The sequence below is a fragment of the Phocoena sinus genome, chromosome X, assembly GCF_008692025.1.
Source record: "Phocoena sinus isolate mPhoSin1 chromosome X, mPhoSin1.pri, whole genome shotgun sequence".
Lineage (NCBI taxonomy): Eukaryota > Metazoa > Chordata > Mammalia > Artiodactyla > Phocoenidae > Phocoena > Phocoena sinus.
Window position 1 is genome coordinate 66232121 of NC_045784.1, and position 26569 is coordinate 66258689.

Here is a 26569-nt window from a genome sequence, read left to right on the forward strand (position 1 = left end):
TAGGTCTAAGGTCCTTCTTGGCTTCAGGTTAGGAAACTGCAGTTTTGGTGGTGGTGGTGGGGGGGTTGTTTTGTCTTTGGTGAGCGGGGAAGAGGACTCTCTACAGCGCCAAAAAGGAAGATTTTCGCTGGCGGCTGTGTGTCGGGCCAGGCGCTGCAGGGAGAGGGAGAAGCTTGACTCTAGTCTGGGCGTTTCCCCTTTCACGTGACGCGTCCCCCACCGCCTCTCCGGCTGCTTCCGGCCGGGGCATCACCCGGAAGTGGGGGGGGGAAGGTGGGGTAAAAGCGGCGGCCGGGCGGCTCCGGGAAGAAGCGGAGGGAGGAGTTGGCGACGCCGCGGCTGTCGCGGTTGCCGCCGCCGTCGCCGCCATCGCCGCCGCGGCTACTGTGACTTCTCCTGGTGTGTGAGATCGGAGCCTATGCGCCTGGATTTGTCGCCGCCACCGGCTGCGTAGCTCCGGAGGTTTAACCACAGGACAGAAAAAACAGGTAAGTCCTATGTCGGCTTCCCGTCGTCCCCTTCTACAGAAGGGGTGTTCTGTACTGTCAGTCTGTACTACCGAGTGTGGCGAGAAGGTGATTTTAATCTGGGGGAGTTTCCAAACTCTCACTGCTTCACAACTCAGGTATTCACTACACTCTTGTTTTACCTCTCATAACAGGGAATAGAGGAGGGAAGATTGGGTCCTGACCCCTGTCGCTTTCTTGTCCCCTCCTGAGGAAGTGTCCTGATCATCCATAGCCCATGTTACCTAATTAATTGAAGGTACAAGAAGGTCTGTGCCCGATTTTGGAGGTCACATGGACTGATCACCATTATTAATGAAATAATGTAAAGAAATTAGATATTTTGCTTCTTGTCTCGCTCTGGGAGCATGAAGTAAACTGAGAGAGCACTCTTGTTTCCATTTCATTTTGTTTATTCTGACCCCTTCCCAGTAAAGTTACTCTCCATCCTTGTTGCACCCTGTGGCATCTTTTTCTTTGACACTTTTTCTTGTAGACGTTGAAGTTATTTATCCTAAGCACCGGCAACTCTTTCATCGTTTCGCAGGTTAATATTATTCAGCATCTGGTTTTTGTTTTAATTACACCCTCTTCATCTACAGTGGTATGACTTTGTATTGAGACTTAAGATGTGCAGAACAATGAATTAGGTGATATTGAGGTGTGGGGGGTGGTAGGGGGGTATACACAAAAAATAAGATGAAGTCCCTAGCCTCAAGAGAGTTTGCATTCAAGTTGAGTTCAGTTATGAAGACAATGGATTCTAGCAGCCCCACTTACTGAATAACTACATTGCTTATCTCATCCTTTTTAAAGGATATTTTGAACTGAGATTTTATTTTTTAATCTTTCAAACTTTCTTGTTTCTACAGTCATGACATGAGAGGGTTTTTTTCCTTTTTGTACTGAAGGGTCTCACAATGTAGTAGGAAAGATAGATACACCCTTTTAATCTCAGTAATGTATATTAGAAACAGAAAGTGTTATGAGAGTGTAGGGAAGGGAGCTTTTGAGCTGGGCCTTGAAAAATGGATAGGATTTAGCTTTGCAGGAATGGAGGTAGGGGGCGACAGCCCAGGTACATGAAATAATGTGAGCAAAGGCTTGGGGGGCTGGAAAGATGCCTCCAGCAATACATTGTACATCAACATCTTTAACACAGCCACATCTTCCAAAATGTCACTGTTTAAAAGAAAAAAATATAGAATTCAAAACTGGTAAGCTTACAACCATATCCGACTACCCTCCAGCCAATAAAAAAGCTTATATATAGGAAGAAAACCCATGAAGTGACAAAAGCAGTGTTAATGTGTGAGATTTAATTCCGATGTAAACTCAAATGTAAAAGAGAAAAAGTAAAGCTTGCTATATTTTAATTCTGACTGAGTGTCGTGTCTTAAATATAATTTGGAATCTTTTTTAAAAAATTGCTGAGAATGAATAACAACACTGTGTGAAGTCAGAAGGCGTTCCAGTTTTTCCCCAAGGAATTTCTGTATTTCCTTGTCTCCTACAAAATGATTTCTCTACTGGCCTTCTTAACCTGATAGAAACTATTTTTTTACAATCATAGTCTTAGATCTTGATTCTTGACCTTTAGGTAGCGTTAGATTAAACACTAATTCCTCCAAAGGATAGGTTAACACCCCTGATCTCTAATGCAGAAGGTTGTTTTTCTTTGAAAAATGCATGCAGAAGTGGTAAAATTTGTTTGAAAGTGAGAGTGAGAGAGCAAGCAAAAATAACCCTAACTAACATACCACAACCTTTACTTCTGGGAGGGATCTAAGGCAACACATTCCTTTTTATAAATTCCTCATTATAACTGCTTTTATCTACATGTTTAAAAATGCTTGGCAAACTTTAATCAAGACTTCTGACATCCCAATGAGTGAAAATAATTTTCTTTGGCCAGTTGGGAAAGTAAATTGTGAGGAGAGGTTTGTCTGACATGATACAGGCACTGGCATAAATGAGAATAATATTTGGGAGTTTTGTCTCAAAATTCCTTCTACTTATCTTTGTTAAAGGGAAGTTCAGCTTTTAAAGGTTTTACAGTTTTGTTTTTAAACAGAAGTCTTTCTTAGGACATAAATCACAGTGAGAGTGGGGGGTGGGAGAGGCAGGCAACAGTTGGCCTATTTCAGTTCAGTCTATTGTCCCAGCAACCATGTGTTTCATTTATAAATCACAGTGTTCAGGTTGATTTCACATGATATAACTTGCTTACTTACTTGCTGAGATAGTATGGCAGAAATAGTGTCACAATACTTTTAGAATGTGTTCCATTAAAGTGAAAGGGTAGGATGTTTCTGGTTTCATAAATATGTTTCTAGTTTCTCCAGCACTATTAGAAAATGGATTTCCTAGGACTTGCCTGATGGTGCAGTGGTTAAGAATCTGCCTGCCAATGCAGGAGACACAGGTTCGAGCCCTGGTCCAGGAAGATCCCACATGCCAAGGAGCAACTAAGCCTGTGAGCCACAACTATGGAGCCTGTGCTCTACAGCCCGTGAGCCACAACTACTGAGCCTGCGTGCCACAACTACTGAAGCCCGTGCACCTAAAGCCTGTGTTCTGCAACAAGAGAAGCCACCTCAATGAGAAGCCGGTGCACCACAATGAAGAGTAGCCCCTGCTCGCTGCAACTAGAGAAAGCAGGCGTGCAGCAATGAAGACCGAACGCAGCCAAAAATAAATTAAAAAAGAAAAAAGAAAATTGATTTCCTCATCTTTGTGGGCTCATATTTGTGTGGGATATTGGTAGATTGCATCAGTTTTCACAGATATTTCTATCCTTGAAGGAAATGAGGATAAAATGAGCCAATTAACTGTGCTTTGGCCTGTGTTTTCCATTTATATTTATAATTATACAGGTATGGCTGAAGGATTAAATTTTTTTTACCTGTTTTTACTTTATAATTCTCTAGTGTAGAAGTCCACTTTTCCAGACCTATAATCAGGAGAACGTTTAACAATTTACTAATTAGAATAAATGGGTTATTCCACATCTTAGGGAAATTGTTTTAGGCTGACCATTTACCTTAGTTGATTTTGTTTGTAAAAAAGTTCAAGTGTTTTGTTTTATGCTCTAGTAATTGCTCCTGATCTGCTTGTGCATTTGATGTCACAACCAAAGCAGATAGGGAGCAAATAATACTGGAATTACTTCCTTCCCCTACTCCCACCTGAGTTTGCAGAACACTGTATATTTCTTATAATTTTGGAGAAATGGTTTCTGATCTCTTGAACGTTCACCTGAAGCGTGCTGCCCACCACTCAGGAGAGGAGGGCATTAAAAGGGCTTCTGTTAAGACCTGAAACAGTGTCAACAGAGGTTGAAGAACAGAGAGGAAGAATTCCACAGCAGAGAGCCTGCTAAACAAAATTCTCAGGACTACTTAGGATAAATTTGTAGCTGATCTCTGGGGTCATGAGGATACTTAAGAGTTGATCCTTGGACTTCCCTGGTGGCACAGTGGTTAAGAATCCGCCTGCCAATGCAGGGGACATGGGTTCGATCCCTGGTCGGGGAATATCCCACATGCCGCAGAGCAACTGAGCTAGTGTGCCACAACTACTGAGCCTGTGCTCTAGAGCCCGTGAACCACAACTACTGAGCCCTCACGCCACAACTACTGAAGCCCGTGTGCCCTAGAGCCCGTGTGCCCTAGAGCCCACGTGCCGCAACTACTGAGCCCACGGGCTGCAACTACTGAAGTGTGCGCACTTAGAGCCCGTGTTCCACAACAAGAGAATCCACCGCAGTGAGAAGCCCCTGCACTGCAACGAAGAGTAGACCCCGCTTGCCACAACTAGAGAAAGCCTGCACGCAGCAACGAAGACCCAGCACAACCAAAAAATAAATTAAAAAAAAAAAAGAGTTGATCCTTGAGCTAACAAAAGCTTAGAGAGCTTAGTTGTTACAGAGTTCCACGCGTAATTTCTTTTTTTTTGTTTCCATGTGTAGTTTCCTTTGTTGTTGATTCTTGCACTGAAAATGGTAGTGGAAAAAGGTGTCTAATTTTTTCGCGATGATAAAGTTATTTGTGCTAAGAATTCTAATTGAATTATTAAATTAATCATTAATCTAATAGTATTAAATTAAAATAGAAAGTATATTGTATTGATTATTGGTAAATATATTAATAATATCAAAGCACTAATATTAATATTAAATTATTATTAATTTCAATTAATTGAATTTTATATTAATTATAATTATGCTTAATATAATTATAACTATATATAAATATAATATATATAATATATAAAATATGTTTAATATATAGTTATAATTTTAATTTTATTATAATTAATAAAATTAGCTAATTTCATTTTGGCCAATAAATGCTTTCTCTTATTTTACTATACCATTTCACTGTTAGTTCTAAATATCACTTTTTAGTTCAAATTTATAGCCACAGTATCTTGGTATTAAGTACTAATCACAAATGTAAGTACTTTTTTATGTATTAACAATCAGATTGGTGTCATATGTCATTAAGTATTGTGCATCAAAAGCGAAGTATTTTGTCTTACTTCTCTGTTTCTAGCTAGGTGATAACAGGATTAATTTTAGTCATAAAAACCTTCCTAGCCTTCAGAGAGTTTTAAAGCCTTAAATTCATCATATAATGATGGATAAAGGAATAAATTAATATTTGACCTTGAGTGTCAGGGTATGATTCATATGATCATATGATTCATATGATTCATATGTCAGGGTATGAGGATGTGGAGAAAAGGGAACCCTCATACACTGTTGGTGGGAATGTAAATTTGTGCAGCCACTGTGAAGAGCAGTATGGAGGTTTCTCAAAAATCTAAAAATAGAACTACCATATGACCCAGCAGTTCTACTCCTGGGTATATACCTGAAAAAAACCAAAAGATACATGTACTGCAATGTTCATAACAGTGTTATTTACAATTGCTGAGATATTGAAGCAACCTAAGTGTCCATCAACAGATGACTGTTTAAAGCAGCTGTCTGTATGTATCTATATTTCTATAGATACATACAGACAGCTGCTTTATCTAGATATAGATATATATACACACACTCATACACACACACACACACACACACACACGTACAATGGAATATTACTCAGCCATAAAAAGGAATGAAAATTTTACCATTCACAACAACATGGATGGACTTGGAGGGTATTACGCTAAGTGAAATAAGTCAGACAGAGAAAGACAAATACTGTATGATATCACTTATATGTGGAATCTAAAAAATTCAACAAACTAATGAATATAACAAAACAGAAAAAGACTCACAGACATAGAGAACAAACTAGTGGTTACCAGTGAGAAGAGGGAAGAGGGGAGGGGCAAGATAGGGGTATGAGATTAAGAGCTACAAACTACTATGTATGAAATAAATAAGCTACAAGGATATTTTGTACAACTCAAGGAATATAGCCACTATTTCATAATAACTATAAGGGAATATGACCTTTAAAAATTGTAACACCTGAAACCTATATAATATTGTAAATCAACTATACCTCAATAAAAAAAAAAAGATTGCTTAAGAGTTTGTCCGCTGTGTTTATTATAAAACTAACCCGTTAATTCCTGTTTCTTAACTTTAGGGCAAATGGTAAGTCATGGGATTTTGAATCTTACATTTTTTGGAGGGGGGTGCACATAAGTAAAGGAGACCGGAACTGTTGCTTTGTCTGGTATGAAAAAAAATAAATCTGGTACTTTGTCTATTGTTTGCAGTTTGGTAAGTGTTGACATATTCTTTCATAGGGCCAAATTTTATTCCTAGACCTAGCAAGTGGCTAAACTGAGATTTAAAGGCAGTCAGTCTGGCTTTAGAACCTATGCTCTTATCTAACATAAAGGAACTGTATTTTTAAAAAAAATACATAGGGCTTCCCTGGTGGCACAGTGGTTGAGAGTCTGCCTGCCGATGCAGGGGACACAGATTCGTGCCCTGGTACGGAAAGATCCCACATGCCGCAGAGTGGCTGGGCCCGTGAACCATGGCCGCTGAGGCTGCGCGTCTGGAGCCTGTGCTCCGCAATGGGAGAGGCCACAACAGTGAGAGGCCCGCATACCGCAAAAAAACAAAACAAACAAACAAAAAAAACATAGACATTTGAGCAAAATTAGGTCTATTGGAATTAAGTTCCTTGTTTGTCCTAAAGAGGGAAACACTCATTTATCTTATTTGAAAGTATGAATGAGCAAATTGATTTGATGATTAAAAATTAAAGTATCATTACCTCAAAATTTCCTTGGTACTTACAAACGAAGTTCAAAAGTAAAGACCATAGTTTTGTTTTTAGCTAATTACATTTTTTAAGGATAAGCTAAATGACCTAATACTTAAAATGGTGTTAGTCTTATTTGTATTCTCAGAGTCCCAGGAAAAGAAATGGACTATGCGTTTTTTTCATCTTTACAATAAACACATCTTTGCACTTGGCCAGACTTTGATATTTACAACATGCTTAGAACTTAAACTGTACTAAGAGAACATATAATAAAAGTTAATAAGTAAGCATAAATTGGGACATTGCTGGTTACATTTTCTGGATTATTGGATATTATTCTCTTGATATTTTCAAGGCATAACGTCACCATTTTATTGTGATCTACTGTTTTGGGGAGGCAGTATAATATAGGGTTAAGAGTGGGGCCTCAGGCCCACACTGCCAGGGTTAGAACCCCAGCTCCTCTGTTTACTGCTTATATGACCCTGAGCTGGTCTCTTTCCTTTTGTGCCTCAGTTCCTTCAGATTTCCAAAATGGCAGCAATAACGGTGGGATTTCAATGAATTAATACATATAGAGCCCTAAGAGCAGTGTGTACTATATAGTGATTCACAATTTTTAAAGGTTATACTCCATTTATGGTTATTATAAAGTATTGGCTATATTCCTTGAGTTGTACAATGTATCCTTGTAGCTTATTTATTTCATACATAGTAGTTTGTAGCTCTTAATCTCCTACCTCTGTGTTGTCCCTCCCCCCTTCCCTCTCCCCACTGGTAACCACTAGTTTGTTCTCTATATCTGTGAGTCTCCTTCTGTTTTGTTATATTCACTAGTTTGTTGTATTTTTTAGATTCCACATATAAGTGATATAATACAGTATTTGTCTTTCTCTGTCTGACTATGTCACCAAGCATAATACCCTCCAAGTCCATCCATGTTGTTGCAAATGACAAAATTTCATTCTTTTGTACGGCTGAGTAATGTTCCGTTTTGTGTGTGTGTGTGTGTGTGTGTATGTGTGTACACCACATCTTTATCCATTCCTCTGTTTATGGACACTTAGGTTGCTTTCATATCTTGGCAATTGTAAAATAATGGTGCTGTGAACTTTGGGGTGCATATAACTTTTCGAATGTGTTTTTGTTCTTAGTAGATATATACCCAGTAATGGAAGTGCTGGGTCATATGGTAGTTCTATTTTTAGTTTTTTGAGCCACCTCGATAATGTTTTCCACAGTGTATTCAGCTTTTTAAAATTGCGGCATATATATTGGTGATTAAAAGCACAGACTCTAGACTATGCTTGGCTTCGAATTTTGATTGTGTCCCTTAATAACTGTGTGACCCTGGGAACGTTTCTTTCCCTCTCTGTGTCTCAATTTCATTATCTGTAAAATGGAGGTAATAATAGTACATATCCCGTTGGGTTGTGAAGATTAAAATAGTAAAAAGTATTAGGTATTATTATATATTAATATTTACTGACATAGAAAAATGTTCATTATAGTGTTGTTGATCAATAATCAATAAACATTCTATAATAGTAATAGAGTTTTATTTGATCCAAACTGAGGGCTATAGCCCAGAGACAGCCTCTCAGATAACTCTGAGGAACTGCTCCAGAGAAGCATCATTTTCAGCATGGTTTTATATCTTGTCAGAATAAAGAACATCAAACAAATCAGGGATACATTCCTTCAAGGTTTCAAAAAAAAACCAAAAAACCAAAACACCAGAACAGATCAGCATGTACACAACTAGTCAGTATGGCATTGGCACCTGAAAAGGAGGCTTATCATTGAATGAGTACCAGCATTGCTGTCCAGGAAGGGAGGCATTTAATCTTTATTTTTAATATAGACATTCTTTACTTCCGGTCAGTGTGCTCTTTTCTTTAATAATCAAAGCAGATGTACAATGTATGTTTGATAGGCCACAAACAGGCTGTTTTAGTTAGCATAAGATTCGAGTTAAATCATATATAAGTCAGAATGACTTCCCCATACCTCGGTATGTGGACATTTCTTTCATCAGTGTTGAATGAAAAGGAGCATGTTATAAAATAGAATAGCATATCATTTTTATTTAAAATGTGTGCTTATACATACATACACATAACCTCATAAACTTACACGTACACACATGTATACATCCCTACCTCAGAATTTTAACATTTGTTGTTTCTTGTTGGTGGACTAATTTATTGTTTATTTTTATATTTGCTTGTCTATATTTTCTCTTTTTATCCAGTTGATATTTATTTCTTATTTTTTAAAAAAATATTTATTTATTTTGGCTGCGCCTGGTCTTAGTTGTGACACATGGACTCTTAGTTGTGGCATGCATACTTCTTAGTTGAGGCATGCGGACTCTTAGTTGTGGCATGCGAACTCTTAGTTGTGGCATGCATGCGGGATCTAGTTCCCTGACCAGGGATTGAACCGAGGCTCCCTGCATTGTGAATGCGGAGTCTTACCCACTAGACCACCAGGGAAGTCCCTTCCTTTTATTTTAAAGGAAGGAAAAAGGCACAATTAAAGCATCTCTTCTGTGAAGTCTTCACTGAACTCCCTTCCTTCATCTCTGAGCCCCTTGAAAGCAGAGCCCATGTCATATTCATTCATCTTTGTATCCCCAGCTGGGCCTAGCGCAGAATCTAAAAAGATACTGGGCACTTAGCAATGTTTGTAAGGTTAAGAGGAGATGGAATTATGTGACAAGAACTTTACATATGTTATCTGATATACTCCTTTCAACAGTCCCATGAGTAAGAGTTATCTGTATTGTTCTGATGAGGAAACTGAGCATCAGAGAGATCAAACAATTTGCTGGAGGTCACAGAGCTAATAAATAACAGAATTTGGATTCAAGTCCAAGTCTGTCTGAAGCCAAAGATGTATGTCCAGTTAAAGAATTGCCTAATGAATATACCTGTTGTCTTCAAAAAATCTATTCATATATATATATATATATATATAAATTTTTTTGGCTGCATCAGGTCTTAGTTGCAGCATGCGGGCTCTTTGTTGTGGTGCACAGGCTTCTCTCTAGTTGTGGTGCATGGGTTCCAGAACACGTGGGTTCTGTTGTTGTGGCGCATGGGCTCTCTAGTTGTGGCACGCAGGCTCAGTAGTTGCGATACGTGGGCTTAGCTGCCCCGCGGCATGTGGCATCTTAGTTCCCTGACCAGGGATTGAACCTGCATCCCCTGCATTGGAAGGCTGATTCTTAACCACTGGACCACCAGGGAAGTCCCTCCAATAAAATAATTTTTGAAAGATTTCTTTGTAAACAGAAATGAGCTATATGAATGTAAAGTTATATTATTCTTATTTCCTGCTATAATCCTACCTGTACCCTCGATTCTGACTTGGCAAACCTGCTTTCCTGCTCCCATGTAAGACTTTTTCCTCTCTATTCAACTGGTGCTTTAGTTCTCCATATATGTCTTTTTATATTGCCCAAGTTCTACCCACTTTTTAGGAACTTGGCTTATAATTATGATATGAAGCTTTTCAGATTAATCCAGCCGTTTCCATCAAACTCAGTATTGGATTTGCATGTTGAAGAGATTGATTTGCGAGTATCTAGCCAGGTATTTGTTTCGCACCAAAGTATGGCAGTATCATCTTTGAACATAGATACTTATACTTTTCCTAATTTGATCTGTTCACTTTTCTCTGTGCTGTGTTCAACTTTAATGTCCCACATTCATAGCCATACCTTTTTCAAAAGGAGGTGTTGTCAGAATTAGTTTTTAGCTGAAAGATGTTAGTAAGTTCAGTCTGTGTCTTATGTATATGCATGTGTGTGTTTGTGCACATGAACCCTTGATCAGAAGTAGAAAAAAAGGGCAGGTAAGGCAAGAGAAGGAGTGCTTTAATAATTTATTTCAAAGACCCAACAGCATACACTAAACCAAAATTTAGGATTTAGTTATAGCTTGACTCCCTATGGCTTTTTAAGAATTAAGAAGGTGAACCCCCTTTAAATTATTAACTAACTAAAGGGAAGCATCCACTTTGTGAAAACTGCATGTTTTAAATGGGGAAAAAATAGCTCTTTGTAGTAAAGAATATTTTTTTAGTCTACCAGAACCAACTTTCTAAAGATTTCAGCCTATTTTATTTTATTTTTTGAACATAAATCGCTCAATTAATTATTATTATTTATATTTTATATTGGAGTAGAGTTGATTAAAAATGTTGTGTTAGGGCTTCCCTGGTGGCGCAGTGGTTGAGAGTCCGCCTGCCGATGCAGGCCACGCGGGTTTGTGCCCGGGTCCGGGAAGATCCCACATGCTGTGGAGCAGCTGGGCCCGTGAGCCATGGCCGCTGAGCCTGTGCGTCTGGAGCCTTGCTCCGCAACAGGAGAGGCCACAACAGTGAGAGGCCCGCGTACCGCAAAAAAAAAAAAAATGTTGTGTTAGTTTCAGGTGTACAACAAAGTGATTCAGTTATATATATACATGTATCTATTCTTTTTCAAATTCTTTTCCTATTTAGGTTATTATATAGTATTAAGTAGAGTTCCCTGTGCTGTACAGTAGGTCCTTGTTGGTTATCTATTTTTAATATAGCAGTGTGTACATGTCAGTCTCAAACTCCCAATCTATCCCATCCTTCAACCCTTCCCTCCTGGTAGCCATAAGTTCATTCTCTAAGTCTGTTTCTGTTTTGTAAATAAGTTCATTTGTATCATTTCTTTTTAGATTCTGCATATAAGCGATATCATACAATATTTCTCTTTCTCTGTCTGACTTCACTCAGTATGACAATCTCTAGGTCCATCCATGTTGCTGCAAATGGCATTATTTCATTTTTATTATGTGTACCACATCTTCTTTATCCATTGCTCTGTCGATGGACATTTAGGTTGTTTCCATGTCTAGGCTATTGTAAACAGCACTGCAAAGAACATTGGCGTGCATGTATCCTTTTGAACCATGTTTTTCTTCAGATATATGCCCAGGAGTGGGATTGCAGGATCATATGGTAGCTCTATTTTTAGTTTTTTAAGGAACCTCCATACTGTTCTCCATAGTGGCTGTACCAATTTACATTCCCACCAACAGTTCAGGAGGGTTCCCTTTTCTCCACACCCTCTCCAGCATTTATTGTTTGTAGACTTTTTGATGATGGCCATTTTGACTGGTGTGAAGTGATACCTCATTTTAGTTTTGATTTGCATTTCTCTAATAATAATTAGCGATGTTGAACATCTTTTCATGTGCCTCTTAGCCATCCATATGTCTTTTTTGGAGAAAAGTCTATTTAGGTCTTCTGCTCAGTTTTTGATTGGCTTGTTTGTTTTTTTGATATTGAGCTTCCTGAGCTGTTTGTAAGTTTTGGAGATTAATCCCTTTTCTGCAGCATCATTTGCAAATATTTTGGCCCTTTCTGTGGATTGTCTTTTTTAAAATATTTATTTATTTATTTGGTTGCGTCGGGTCTTAGTTGTGGCATACGAGATCTTCATTTCGGCATGCAGGATCTTTCATTATGGCGTGTGGGCTCTTAATTAGGTGCACAGGCTTCTCCCTAGTTGTGGCGTGCAGGCTCCAGAGCACACGGGCTCAGTAGTTGTGGCACGTGGGCTCTCTAGTTGTTGTGTGTGGGCTCTGTAGTTGTGGTGCACGGGCTCTAGAGCATGCGGGCTCAGTACTTGTGGCATGTGGTCTTAGTTGCCCCGCAGCATGTGGGATCTTAGTTCCCCGACCAAGGATCAAACCCACATCCCCTGCATTGGAAGGCGGATTCTTAACCACTGGACCACCAGGGAAGTCCCTGTGGGTTGTCTTTTCATTTTGTTTATGGTTTCCTTTGCTGTGCAAAAGCTTTTGAGTTTGATTAAGTCCCATTTGTTTACTTTTGTTTTTATTTCACTTACTCTAGGAGATGGATCGAAAAAGATATTGCTGTGATATATGTCAAAGAGTATTCTGCCTATGTTTTCCTCTAAGAGCTTTATGGTATCTGGTCTTAATATTTAGGTCTTTAATCCATTTTGAGTTTATTTTTGTGTATGGTGTTAAAGAATGTTCTAATTTCATGTTTTTTACATGTAGCTGTCCAGTTTTCCCAGCACCATTTATTGAAGAGACTGTTTTTTCTCCATTGTATAGTCATTGCCTCCTTTGTCATAGATTAGGTGACCATAGGTGAGTGGGTTTACATCTGGGCTTTCTATCCTGTTCCATTGACCTATATTTCTGTTTTTGTGCCAGTACCATACTGTTTTGATGACTGAAGATTTGTAGTGTAGTCTGAAATCAAGGAGCCTTATTCCTCCAGCTCTGTTTTTCTTTCTCACGATTGCTTTGGCTATTCGGGGTTTTTGTGTCTCCATTATAAATTTAAGATTTTTTTGTTCTATTTCTGTGAAAAATGCCATTGGTAATTTGATAGAGATTGCATTGAATCTGTAGATTGCCTTGGGTAGTATAGTCATTTTGATAATATTGATTCTTCCTATCCAAGAACATGGTATACCTTTTCATCTCTTTGTGTCATCTTCGACTTCTTTCATCAGCATTTTATAGTTTTGGGGTTATAGGTCTTTTGTCTCCTTAGGTAGGTTTATTCCTAGGTATTTTATTCTTTTTGATGCAGTGGTAAATGGGATTATTTCTTGAATTTCTCAGCCTATTTTAGAATCTTTGTTTTGTGAGATGACAAAGTTCATCCTAGTGCTTCCTAACAAAGCACAGAATCACAGAACTAAGGAATGAATTCTGAAAAAAACATCTTCTTGACAATCGTAATGAATTTGCGCTTCAATTTCTAAAAATAGTAACTATTGTTGATGGCTATTTGTCTTGATTTCTGTTCAACAACTGTACATTGAGTTTAAAATAACATTTTTTCTCAGCAATTCAGTGGATTTGATATAGCCATCAGTATTAGGGCTTCTGCTTGTGATAACAAAGCACTTGAAAATTGCCAGTTAAAAACTCTTAAGGATGTGAAGTGATGTAGGCCTTCTCTGAATTTGTTCTCATTCATCTATATAAAAATACCTGGCTAGGGCTTCCCTGGTGGCACAGTGGTTGGAGGTCCGCCTGCTGATGCGGGGGACGCGGGTTCGTGCCCCGGTCCAGGAGGATCCCACATGCCGCGGAGAGACTGGGCCTGTGGGCCATGGCCGCTGGGCCTGCGCGTCCGGACCCTGTGCTCGGCAGCGGGAGAGGCCACAACAGTGAGAGGCCCACGTACCGCACAAAAAACAAAACAAAACAAAACAAAAAAACCTGGCTAAACAGTTGTCCTTGACAATTTTGAATTGCTAGTTCCTTTTTATAAACTGAACTCCCATATATTTCCAGTACATAATTTTTCATCCTTATCTATTCTGATAGTGATTCAACTTGGAACAAGAGGCGTGTTATCATATTTTCACCTTTGTTAACCAGAGTCTGTAAAGCAGGACATTAAAGGAATTGAGAAGTTGGGTGTGGATGGGGATATAGATCTGGGCTATCTTTATGGAGTATTTAATTACTTCATGATGAAAATTGTTCTTTGGACCTTGATCTGATAAAAACAAAATTTATGAGAAATATGGATGTTAGGAAAAGTCAGAATATTCTGAAAAATAGATATGTATTTTTTTTAGGTTTTAGTTATACCACATGAATGTTTCAACTATAAAAATTAAGACAAAATACTTTTTCTATCAACATATTAGCTGCTTTAAAAAAAAAAGTACTGGCACAATTGATTATATTCTTACCTGATAGGGGAGATATCTTTGCTTAATCAGCAAAGTGGGTCACCGAGTTATACCACATATGCTGAGTATTACAGTATTCTCCAACATGAGTTGAATGCTGGCGTGTATGGGGTTGGTGGTATAAATCTACTCGGTACTTTTTTGGTTTGGCTGATTAAATAGTGTTAATGAAGACAGAGTTATAGTCTTCATCTCTGTGGGAGGCATTTGTCCTTTGGAGTCATTAGCTATACCTCTAACTCTGCTGCACAGTTATCTGAATGCAGTCTGTTAGTTAAGAGGGAGGGTAGTCCAGAGAAAAAATATCTCAGTAAAAAACCATCATCAATGGATAAAGCAGCTGTGGTATATATATACAATGGAACATTACTCAGCCATAAAAAAGAATGAAATTTTGCCATTTTCAACAACATGGATGGATTTGGAGGGCATTATACTAAGTGAAATACATCAGAGAAAGACAGTTACTGCATGATATCACTTATATGTGGAATCTAAAAAATACAACAAACTAGTAAATATAGAAAAAACAGAAACAGACTCACAGATATAGAGAACAAACAAGTGGTTACCAGTGAGTGGGAGGGGCAATATAACGGTGGGGGAGTGGGAGGTACAAATTATTGGGTATAAGATCTGCTCAGGGATGTATTGTACAACATGAGGAATATAGCCAATATTTTGTAATAACTGTAATTGGAAAGTAACCTTTAAAATTTGTATAAAAATTAAAAAATATATATTTTGGTTAAAACAAAACAAACAAAAACCCCATTATCAATGTCAAAGCCCTTGTTCTGCTTATAGAAGAGTCTATAATATCCAGGCTTTCAAAGACATCATACATATTTTCATTGTATCACTCAACAGTGGAGGCTGCACTTAGAAACTTATTCCTTCGGATTTCTGGAATATTCTACCCATAATGTCTCTCCGATTTCAACTCTAGATCCCTTTTTGCCTTTATCTCCAGACTCTTTTGTCTCAAAACTTTTCAGTCTCAGAGAACCAAAGGAAAACCTTGGCTCACTATATACATTTGTAGAAAGTAATAGAGCTTTTTTTTTTTCCATCTCTGTAAAGTGATTTTAACAAATGCCTCTAGAGTTATAGATTTTTGGTTTTGGAATTAAAACATAACAACTTTTGAGGGTTTAACAGGATCTTCTATATTGAGTAGAGAAGTTTTAGGTGAGCCTCTGGGAATCCCATGATATTGAGCCTCCAAGTGCAACCCATGGTCTTTTGTGATCTAAAGTACCTTTTATTGATCATCGTTGAGAAATGAGGCATTTTGCAGAAGTTAATTTTCCAGATAGCTGAAGTCTACCCTTTAAATATCATTATAAAAGTAATACATGGGGTTAAACATGGTCAACTGACTACACATGTTTAGCTCTTGTTCTTCTCAAACTCCACTAATATGTCAGTAAACAACTTTTTTTTTTTTTTTTTTTTTTTTTTTTGCGGTACGCGGGCCTCTCACTGTTGTGGCCTCTCCCGTTGTGGAGCACAGGCTCTGGACGCGCAGGTTCAGCGGCCATGGCTCACGGGCCTAGCCGCTCCGCGGCATGTGGAATCTTCCCAGACCGGGGCACGAACCCGTGTCCCCTGCATCGGCAGGCGGACTCTCAACCACTGCGCCACCAGGGAAGCCCAGTAAACAACTTTTAAAAGGCTTAAACCTGCAAGGACAAATAGAACAGGAGAGGGACATCAGCACAGGTGTGGTTTGAACACATCATTGGAAGGTAGGAAGCAGAGGAAGGGGGGGCCCTGCCTGCAGAAGGATATCAATGAGAAGTGAGTTCTTTTATCACACAGTACTCATGAGAGGCTTAGAACTTGAAGGTAGGTGTTTTTTCCTAAAAAGTAAGGAGGTGATCCAGGGCTAAAAATAAGGGAAATGTTTTAAAAACTGACAGAATGGGGTTGGACCCCTCAGGTCTCTTCCATTTTCTGCTGCAGTAAGGTGATCCACCTGCCTGCCCCCCACCTCCACCTGCCCTGGGTGGTAGGAGACCAGGAGGAGAGTCTCTGGCCTAAGTGAACCTGAAAGGCTCTGAGCTCTCAGATGATGGGCAGAGTGGAGGGCACTGAAACACAGGGCTGAGAACAGGGTGATTGAGTGGAAGGCTGCAGACTGAATGGTCAGCCCCTTCCCCTCACCTTGCTCCAAACATAGTGTCCTGGTATATGCTTCCCAGGCAGGAGATTGGAGAATTCTTCTCTTGGAAAACAAATGACCCTGGAGAAAAGAATTCCAGACACTAACATGTCCGTGTTCTAGAGTGAAAAAGACAGCTAGCTGCTAAAAGCATGGGCTCTAGAACTAGACTTCTTGAGTTTGAATTCAGGCTTAGCTACTTAGTAGCTACATGACCTTGCTAAAGTTACTTAACCTATTTGTGCCTCTGTGTTCCCATCTGTAAGATGGGGGTAATTGTAGTGTTTACCTCAAGGTTGTTGTAAGGGTTCAATTAGTTAATACATGCAAAGTACTATTCATAGTAACCACTCAATAAATGTTAGCTGCGGAAAGAGGTGGTACCCAGGGACTTCCCTAGCTGCCAAAGGTAGTTCTAGAATTTAGATGATATCCCATGGTGACCAGCGGCCTTTTTTACTTAGGGTGGAAGATAGGTTCTGAACAGAGGCTTTGACCCCACAGAAGGTACCTTACCCTAGTCTCTCTCCCTCATCCTTAACTCTTTCTTTTAGGAACACTTTTGAGCTATAAGGCTGGCTCAGCATTGAGCTCTTCTAATTCATTTATTCAGTAAATGTTTATTGGGTCCCTGCTCTGTGCCAAGGACTGTTCAAGCTGCTGGAGCGACAGCAGTGAAGTAGGTCGATAATAATAGTAGCATTTACTGAGTGCTTATTGTGTGCTAGGTTTTGCTAAGTTCTTTATATAAAGTCATTTAATTCTCATAATGACCCTATGAAACAAATGCCATTACTATCCCTGTCTTACAGGTAAGGAAACTGAGGCAGAGAGCTTCAGTAATATGCCCGAGGTCACACAGCTAGGAAGGCGCAGAGATTGGAATCATATCCAGTCAGTCTGGCTCTCGAGTCTGTCTTTTTAACCATTATGCCTCCCTACTCTCATGGAGCTTTCATTTTGGAAGGAGAAGACAGTAAATAAGTAAACAGAGAAAATAGATATCAAATAGCAATAAGTGGTATGATGAAATATAAAACAAGAAGATTGTGATCCAGAGGGACTGGCAGAGGGTAGCTTTTGACAAAGTGGTCTATGTTTATGAGCATCAGATGAGATAAGTTACAGTTCTCTAAGAACTGATTACTTAGAGTATTGGCGTCTCTGCAGATTTGCAAAATGCTCTTGCCATGATTTGATTCCTAATGCTACTTACACATTTTAATATTGCTAATAAAAAATAATAGCAGTTCATATGCACTGATGGCTTACTGTGCATGGGACTGTACTAAGCAATTTGCATAGATTGCCTCATTTTAACCTCATAGTGATGTTATAATTATTCATATTTTCAGCCATGGAAAACTGAAGCTTAAAGAGACAAAGTGACAGGCCCAGGGCTTAAAATGTGGCAAGTAGCAGAGCTAGGATTAAAACTAAGGTAGCCTGATTCCAGAGCTCTTGTTCTTAAATACTTACCATTTTATAGAAGAAGTGATATGTCCAAGGTAACTCTTTTTTTTTTTTTTGGTAACTTTTTTTAATAAACAAGAATAGCTAAGTTTTATAGAGATTCAAAATACTATTCTAAGCATTACTGGGTCTTCACAATATCAAAGAGGCTTATGCATATTTTGGAGCTTTGAGATAGGATAAGTAACACATTTTGAGTGAATAAGCTTCTAGTGCTATATGATTTTAGCACCCCAGTTGGAAATTTTATTCACATGAATTAATATGCATAAGTTATTTCAGCACAAAGCCAGAGCCAGGGTTTGACACCAAGCCATTTGACTTGAGGTGTAGAGCTGTTACCCACTCCACTGCAAAGTAAAAGATAGTATATAGCTTATCTTTGTTCAATGTACGTTGAGAAATCAATCTAGTGAAATTACATTTAACAATCCCCAAGGAATGTTTGTTAAATTATTTGTAATTTCCTAAAACTTTTATATATCTCAAAGTAAAAGCTGAATAAAGAGAGTTTGTCTTCATGGATTTGGAAACAGTGTAAGGGAATGGTCTGGAGTGAGAGCTCTCAGGTCAGATTGTCTGGTGGTTTTCTCTCATCTTCACTCCTTGATTTACTGACTCAAACATGAACTTGAACAGGCAACTTTGCCCTCCAAGCCTCAGTTCCCTTAATTGTGAAAGAAGCATAGTATAGTTTCTTCCTTATAAGTATGAAGACTAAATGAGAAAACCTTTCTGTAAAATGCTGGGCAATGTCCCTTTTGGCTGGCTACCTCTCATCTTGGAAATGGACCCTCATTCATCATCCATGGGTCCAAAGTGAAGCTTTGGCTCCATTACCTTGGTTTCACCGCTGCCAAACAGTGTCCGTGAGCTTTAGAACAGAGACTTCCCTGACATTGTTGCTCGATGGCAGTTTTTTCTTTTTATTATGGTAAAATTATATAACAAAACTTACCATTTTTAAGTGTACAGTTTGGTGACATTAAGTACATTCACATTGTTATGCAACCAACCATCACCACCATCCATCTCTGGACCTTTTTTTATCTTCCCAAGCTAAAACTCTGTACAGATTAAACAGAATTGATGGCAGCTTTTATTCGTTCTCAGCTTTATGTCCGAGGCTGCTAGTTAGGAGAAATGTTACTCTATATAAGGAAAGACATAAACAAAGAAATGTGATTAAAAATCTGTATTAGCCCCAAAGTATAATCCATAAATGAAAAAATGGGTACATGGACTTTATTAAAATCAAAAACTTCTGTGAAACAAAATGAAAAGTCAAGTCACAGACTGGCATAAAATATTTGCAAAAAATTATATCCAGAATAAAAATTTAAAACCCTTAAATATCAACAATGAGAAAATAAACAATCCAGTGGGCAAAAGATCTGAATAGACACTTCACCTAGAAGATACGCAAATAGCAAATAAAGGAAATGCAAATTAGTCAGGTGCAAATTAAAACCATTAGAGAAATGCAAATTAAAACCACAGTGGTGATTGTAACCAATGTACCAATCTGATTCAGGATGTTGATAGTTGGGGGAGGTTGTATGTGGGGGCGAAAGGAGTAATTGGGAAATCTCTGTACTTTTCATTCAGTTTTGCTCTGAATCTAAAAATGCTCTGAGAAGTAAAGTAAAAAAGAAAAAAATCACAATGAGATACTCTGATACACCTATTAGAATGTCAAAACAAAAAACTGGCAATACCAAATGTTAGCAAGACAGAGCAATTGGAACTTTCATACATTGCTGGTGAGAATGAAAAATGGTATAGCCACTTTGGAAGACAGTTTGTTAGTTTCCTACAAAATTAAACATATTTTTACCATATTGCTCAGCAATCTTACTTCTAGGTATCTATCCAAGAGAAATAAAACTTATGTTCGTACAAAAACCTGTTACATGAATATTTATAGCAGCATTATTCAGCGTTAATCACTCCAAATTGGAAACAACCCAGTTATTTCAACTGATGGATAAACAGATTGTTGTATATCCACACTGTGGAATATTACTTTATGACCAAAAAAGGAACTACCTGTTGATTCATGCAATAACATAGGTGAATCTTAAAATGCATTTAGCTAAGTGAAAGAAGCCAGACTTAAAAAGGCTACATAATGTATGATTCCATTTATATGACAATCTGAAAAAGCAAAACTATAGGAAGGGACGGAGATCAGTGGGTGCCAGGGTTTGGGCGTGTAGGGAAGCGTTAGTTTATAAAGGAGCAGCACGAGGGAAGTTTGGAAGTAATGGGATGGTTCTCTCTCGCTCCCACCCCCGCCCTTTCTTGCCTGCTCTCACCAAATTAATAGACATGCTGTTGGTTAGTGTTAATATTTGTTCTGATCTGTCAGCTTTCACAGGCAGAAATAAAGGGAACTAATTATCCTTTTAAGACCTATATTATCAACTTGGTAGCATATAAAGTACAATTCAATTAATGAAAGTAAATGTAACTTCATTAACTCTTGTATCATATGGAAAGTCATAGAAATGCCCTTTTAGTTAAAAATGGGGAATCATATATTAACAAAACAAAACAAACAAAAACACCTTTTCACTTTGCTGGAATTTGCTGGTCATACCAGAAAAAGTTTTACTACTGCTAGGTCATTCAGTAGACAGTTTGTGCAAGTTAATGATAAATTTTGTGAGCATATCTACTTGAGCTTCTTGGACTCTCACAGAAAAGCATTTATCTTGCGCTCTAGGCAGCCGAAGATGGAAGGTGCTAACAAGAGATAAGTACTTTTCTTTCAAAAGTATCCTGAAATTTTAAATGTTATAGAGAACAAGATTTTAACATACATTTTCAGAAGGCTCATTCAGTTTTGGTGCCTCTTTTTCTAATAAACTTAAATCTTCTCATAAACATCAGGTATCATATGACCCTTGTGAAACAGCTTGCTAGAACTAGATATATCCCAGGATTCTAACAGGATTGGATTAACCAAAGTGGAATTTGAACTTTTTTGAGGAATATACATGGGCAGCAAGCTGAATTTTCTAATTCCTAGGATTTATGGGTTTGATCCCACATAGGTTGCCAGTCACTCTCTTTCAGTAAACAACATATTCACTGTAGAAAACTTCATAAAGTACAGCAAAACATCATAACACTGTCAGAATTACTACTCTCCAAGATAACTTTATATAGTCTTCCAAACTTTTTCCTATGCAAACATACACACTTTTGTCTGTCTCCTTCGAAAACAACAAAAAAGACTTATTCAGTATATTGACTGTCTTTGTATGTCAGGAAATTTAAATTTCATAGCTGTATAGTATTCCATTGAATACATGGGTCATCATTTATTTTACCAATCCTCATTTTTTGAGTCATTTAACTTGTATCCACTTTTTTGTGATGAATATTCTTGTGTTTATATCTTTGATTGTCTCTCCATTTATTTCCTTACAATATATTCCTGAAAGCAGTACTGCCGGGTCAGGGAGTGGTAGTTGTTTTAAGCTTATTTTTTTATAGCAAAAGTAATATATATGTTCATAGTAATAAAAAGTCACAAGGTACAAAAATTACAATGCTCAGAATCCCAACCCCTCCTCAGAGAAAGTATTAGCACTTTCTTGCGTATTCTTCTAGAAATTTTCAGTGCATTTTCAAGCCTATGTAATACCTATCTCTTTTTATTTCTCTTTACACACATGGGATTATACTATACATATACTATTTTGCACCTTGCAATTTTCATTGAACAGATCTTGTACATCTTGTATGAAGAAATATAGACCTACCTCATTTTATAAAATGGTTATATGATGTTTCATTTTGTGGATATGCTGTGGTTTATTTAATTAGTTCCTTTTTGATTAGCATTTAGGTTGTTTTCAGTTCTTTGCTATAATAAACAGTGCTTCAGTGAATATCCTTGTATATGTATATTTATGAGCCTGTCTTCTAGATAAAATTCCTAGAAGTGGAATTGCTAGATCAAAGGGCATGTACATTCTAGATTTTGGTAAATAGTGCCAAACTGCCCTCCAGAAAAGTTGCACACATTTATACTTTCACTAACAGCATATAAAAGTGTTCAGTACTTTTAGAGACTTTTGATATATACTACCAAATTGTCCTCCAGAAAAATATCATTTCATGCTTCCACTAGCAGTGTAGGAGTGTCAGTCTAACCACACTTACAACAGATACTGTTAAGATTCTTTTTAAGCTTTGTCAGTCTGTTATGTGATTGCCCTTTTATGTTTATGTCCCATGACTAGTGAGAATTTTTTGACCATTTCTATTTCTTTGTTTGTGAGTTGCCTGTTTATTTCCATTGTGCATTTTTCTTTTGGGTGTTCACCTTTTTATTACAGATATGGAAGAGGCCTTTGCCTGTCATATATATTGCTAGTCCTCTTTTACAGTTTTTTAAATCTTTTATCTTTTTTTATTTTTCCCTATACATAAGCTTTTGATTTTTTATGTATCATGCTTAGAATGGCCTTCTCTATCCCAAAATTATACTCATTATTGCTTATGCTTTCTTCCAGTACCTTTTGTACTTTATATATATATATATTTTAAATTAATTAATTAGTTTAGCTTCATTTTTGGCTGCATCGGGTCTTTGTTGCTGTGCGTGGGCCTTCACTAGCTGTGGCGAGCAGGTGCCACTCTTCGTTGCGGAGCATGGGCTCTAGGCGTGCAGGCTTCAATAGTTGTGGCATGCAGGCTCAGTAGTTGTGGCTCGTGGGCTCCAGGGCACAGGCTCAGTAGTTATGGTGCACGGGCTCAGCCGCTCTGTGGCATGTGGGATCTTCCCAGACCAGAGATTGAACCCGTGTCCCCTGCACTGGCAGGCGATTCTTAACCACTGTGCCACCAGTGAAGTCCCCATACTTTATATTTAAATCCTTAATTCATATAGAATTTGTTTTAGTTTAAGTATATTATACAGGGAACTAACTTTATTTTTTTTTCAAAATGAGTAACTGGTTGTCCCAAAGCCATTTGTTAAGTGAACCACTGTTTCCTCACCTACTTGAAATGCTGTCACTATTTTATGTATAGTGATATAGAGAGTTGTGTATATATAGACACCCTCCTTATCACTCTTTCAAAATTTGTGTGTCCTCAAATATTTATTTTTTCATGTGAACCTTAGGATCATTGTGTCAGGTTCTCCCTACCTCAAAATTCCACCAACTCTATTAAATTTATAGACTAATTTGGGTAGAATTAACCTCTTTTAACAGTATCTTCCTACACATTTCTTATTAAGTTTATTACTGAATATTTAAAATATTTTTTCAGGGAGATGTAGAGTGCTATATGAATGGGATGTTTTACCATTCTATTTTCTAGTTGATTATTGTCAGTGTATAAGCAATTGATTTTGATATATTTAACTGCCAGTCTTATTAAACTCACTAATACCTGTCTGTAGTAACTCAACCTTAATAAACTCTGTAGTTAGAGTGGAATTTCAGGAAAGCAAACATATCACCTAATACACATACATTTTCTATAAAATGTATAAATTTATATAAATATCTCTGCTTATTTTACTTGCTTTTTTCATTAGATCCAAATAACAACTCTATGATATAGGTTAAGTAGCTATTCATTCCCATATTATTTAGGACTATGTTTATTAATGTATATAGTCTCTGTCTTTACTGCATTAGAATCTTCAGAGGTATTTGTTAAAAATGCAGATTCTTTGATATCATTTCTCTCCTAATGAATAAGATCTTTGGGTGTAGAGCTTGCAAATCAAGAATGTAAAAATTCTCCCCTAGATAATTCTTAAGTACATTGAAGTGTGGGAACCATTGGAGCAAAAACTGTGGCTCTGAGAGCAATTAAATGACTTCCCCAAATTCATGTAGGAAATTTATTCTTGGCCACAGGTTTCCTGACTTCAGGTCTAGTGTTCACCACATGTCTGTGTGTTCTGTCTGCGTGATTCCTAAAATAATAATAAAGTTTTCATTTGTATCCTTATGATATAATTCAGGAATAAGTTATTTTCACTTCTTTCCAGTTGTGTTAAAAGTTCTGTTGACTGGACATGAGAGCTAGCATCACATGCTCTCTAATCTAAATATAAAATATCTTTATATTAGATACCTTAAAGGTTATGAGAATATTAGAATAAATTACTATATTCCTTTGCTTATCAATTAAGTATATTGCACTAAGAGAATTTGTTTCTCTGGGAACAATGTCAACCTATAAGTCTCAGGATGGAAATGATGTGACAGGGTAGAGATCCAGGTCTTTCAGCCTTTTGAGTAGAAAGAATGGTCAGAAAAGTGATTTATCAGTTTTACCATTTTTAGGCAGGTTGAAATGACTGTAATGTTTTAATTATCAAGGCAGTATAACCTCTAAAGTTATTTTGCCCAAGGCAGATTTATTGGTGTTATATGTTGTTGAGCCTAAAAAAAGAAAGAGATTCTCTCAAAATCAAACTACCATATTATCTCCTAATGTCAAAATTTTCATTTAATATGCAACCCTCTGTAACTGCTCATTCATAGGGTTTTATAAGTAATTTATATGCATCTCATTTCTAATTTGATAGACTTTCTATACTATTAGGTTTGAAGAAAACTTAATTCATTTTGCTTATGGAAATTTTACAAATTTCTTTGTCCCAAATCCATCCCTAAAGTCAGATTATTAGAACGTGCTGTTTGTTTTCCTTGTTATCCCAAAGATTCTCAACCAGTTTGGGAACTAGTTTGTTCCTATTTTTCTGAGAGTACGTATAATTTCCTGATCACAGTTGGATTTTTCTAGTCTTTTAAAACTTATTGTAGTGAGATTTATTGTTGTTGTTTATTTTAAACTCTCCTTCTGTGATTGAAGAAACCTATATCTCAGTTTTTCTTTTTTGCTTCTCTTTCTAATTTAAGATTAAAGAATTATATTCTGTTCATTATTTTCACGCCCAGCACTAAAATAATTCCTTTTCCCACACTTCTCTATCAGCCCTCTCATACTCCTGTTTTCCTCACTTCCTTTATTTTCTACAATCTCCTTTTTCTTCATCACCCTTACTTAACCTTTGCTTGTCTTTAAAACAGGAACTGTATGTGACCTGCTTCCTCTTGTGTTTGGGAAAAAGCTATCTGCAGATGTCTAAGGCTCTGGAAAAAAAATAGATGCATCCCGTTCAAGCAAAGGCAGTATGTTTGGCCAATTGTAGCTTTTTCTTTATTATTTTTTTCTGAATACTAAAGTAATACATGCTTATTTTAATGAAATTATAATAATACAGAAGGATATAAAGTAAAAAAGGAGAAATTCATCCCCCCAAAGGGTAATCACTTTTAATGGTTTGTCTCTTTCTAGACCTTTTTCTCTTCATGCATGTGCTTCCATGTCATTGTATACAGATGTAGCTTATTCTCTTTAACTGCTATGTAGTCTTCTATAGTATGAATGCATCATAATTTATCTATTTCTTTATTGATGAATGTTTAGAGAGTCTCCAAGTTTTAACTCTTTTAAGTATGCTTACCCTATACCTTTAAACATCTGTGTAAACATTTTCATAGGTTACAGTCTTTTAAGTAAAATTGCTGGGTTAAGGGTTATATATACATGTGATATCTTGATAGGCATTGAAGAATTGCCCTCCAAAAAAAGGCCATAGTGATTTACACTTGATTGACAGGATGGTAAAATATTTTTCTGCATCCTTGACCATATTGAATAGATACATTGGTCTTTTAAGTTTTTGCCACCATGATAAGCAAAAAACATGATGTCACTCTTTTAGTTTATATCTAATTTGTATTCACCAAATTTGTATTTTTAGCTAGTTTAAACATCTTTTCATTTAACAACTAAATTGTATGTTAAATAAAAAAGGTTGTAAGCATACACTATAATCGTTCAGCAAGAAAAAAAATGTACATATTAGAAGAAAGCATGTAATCTTCCCTCTTTTCTTGCATATGCTTGGAATAAAGTAATGAATGTATGAATTGGTCATCTTTTCATGTGTATATAAAGAAATCCCAACTTGTAGATTTCAGCATGTGTTGGGCTAATAAACCAAGTGTCTCTTTCCTAGGCTGCTCTCTCACCTGTTATCTCCCTGAACAGGCCGCCTCTCAAGTCTGTCAGTGAGAATGACTTAGCTTTGTGGATAATTATGTTCTTCGTGATAGTGGGCTAATTTTTTTGACTTTATAAATCTTTTTTAACCTGATTGATTAGCTCACTACTATTTAACATCAACCTGCCATAAGAACTCTTTATTTATTTTGTGCTTATAGGCCAAAGTCCCTGTAGGCATAAGCACTAAATTGATCAGAATTACACAATAAATCACAGAGTCATATGGAAGCAGAAGTGTAATTTGCCAAATTATCTCAGTAGGTCAACACTGAAATGATAAGTTGTGAGTCACTAGGATATGTTATCTTCAATGAAACTTCAAAAACTGGGC

The 26569-nt window shown here is 37.2% G+C and overlaps 1 protein-coding gene across 2 annotated transcripts in view; it reads left to right on the forward strand.

Annotated features, from left to right (window-relative positions):
- Positions 1-284: 284 nt before the first annotated feature.
- ATP7A (ATPase copper transporting alpha) overlaps positions 285-26569 on the forward strand; it is a 145596-nt gene continuing 119311 nt past the window's right edge. The window contains exon 1 of one of the 2 annotated variants that reach the window (XM_032619702.1): positions 285-488. The gene's annotated coding sequence lies outside the window, so the exon portion shown is untranslated. The remainder of the gene's footprint in view (positions 489-26569) is intronic. The other variant, XM_032619703.1, reaches the window with a different exon arrangement.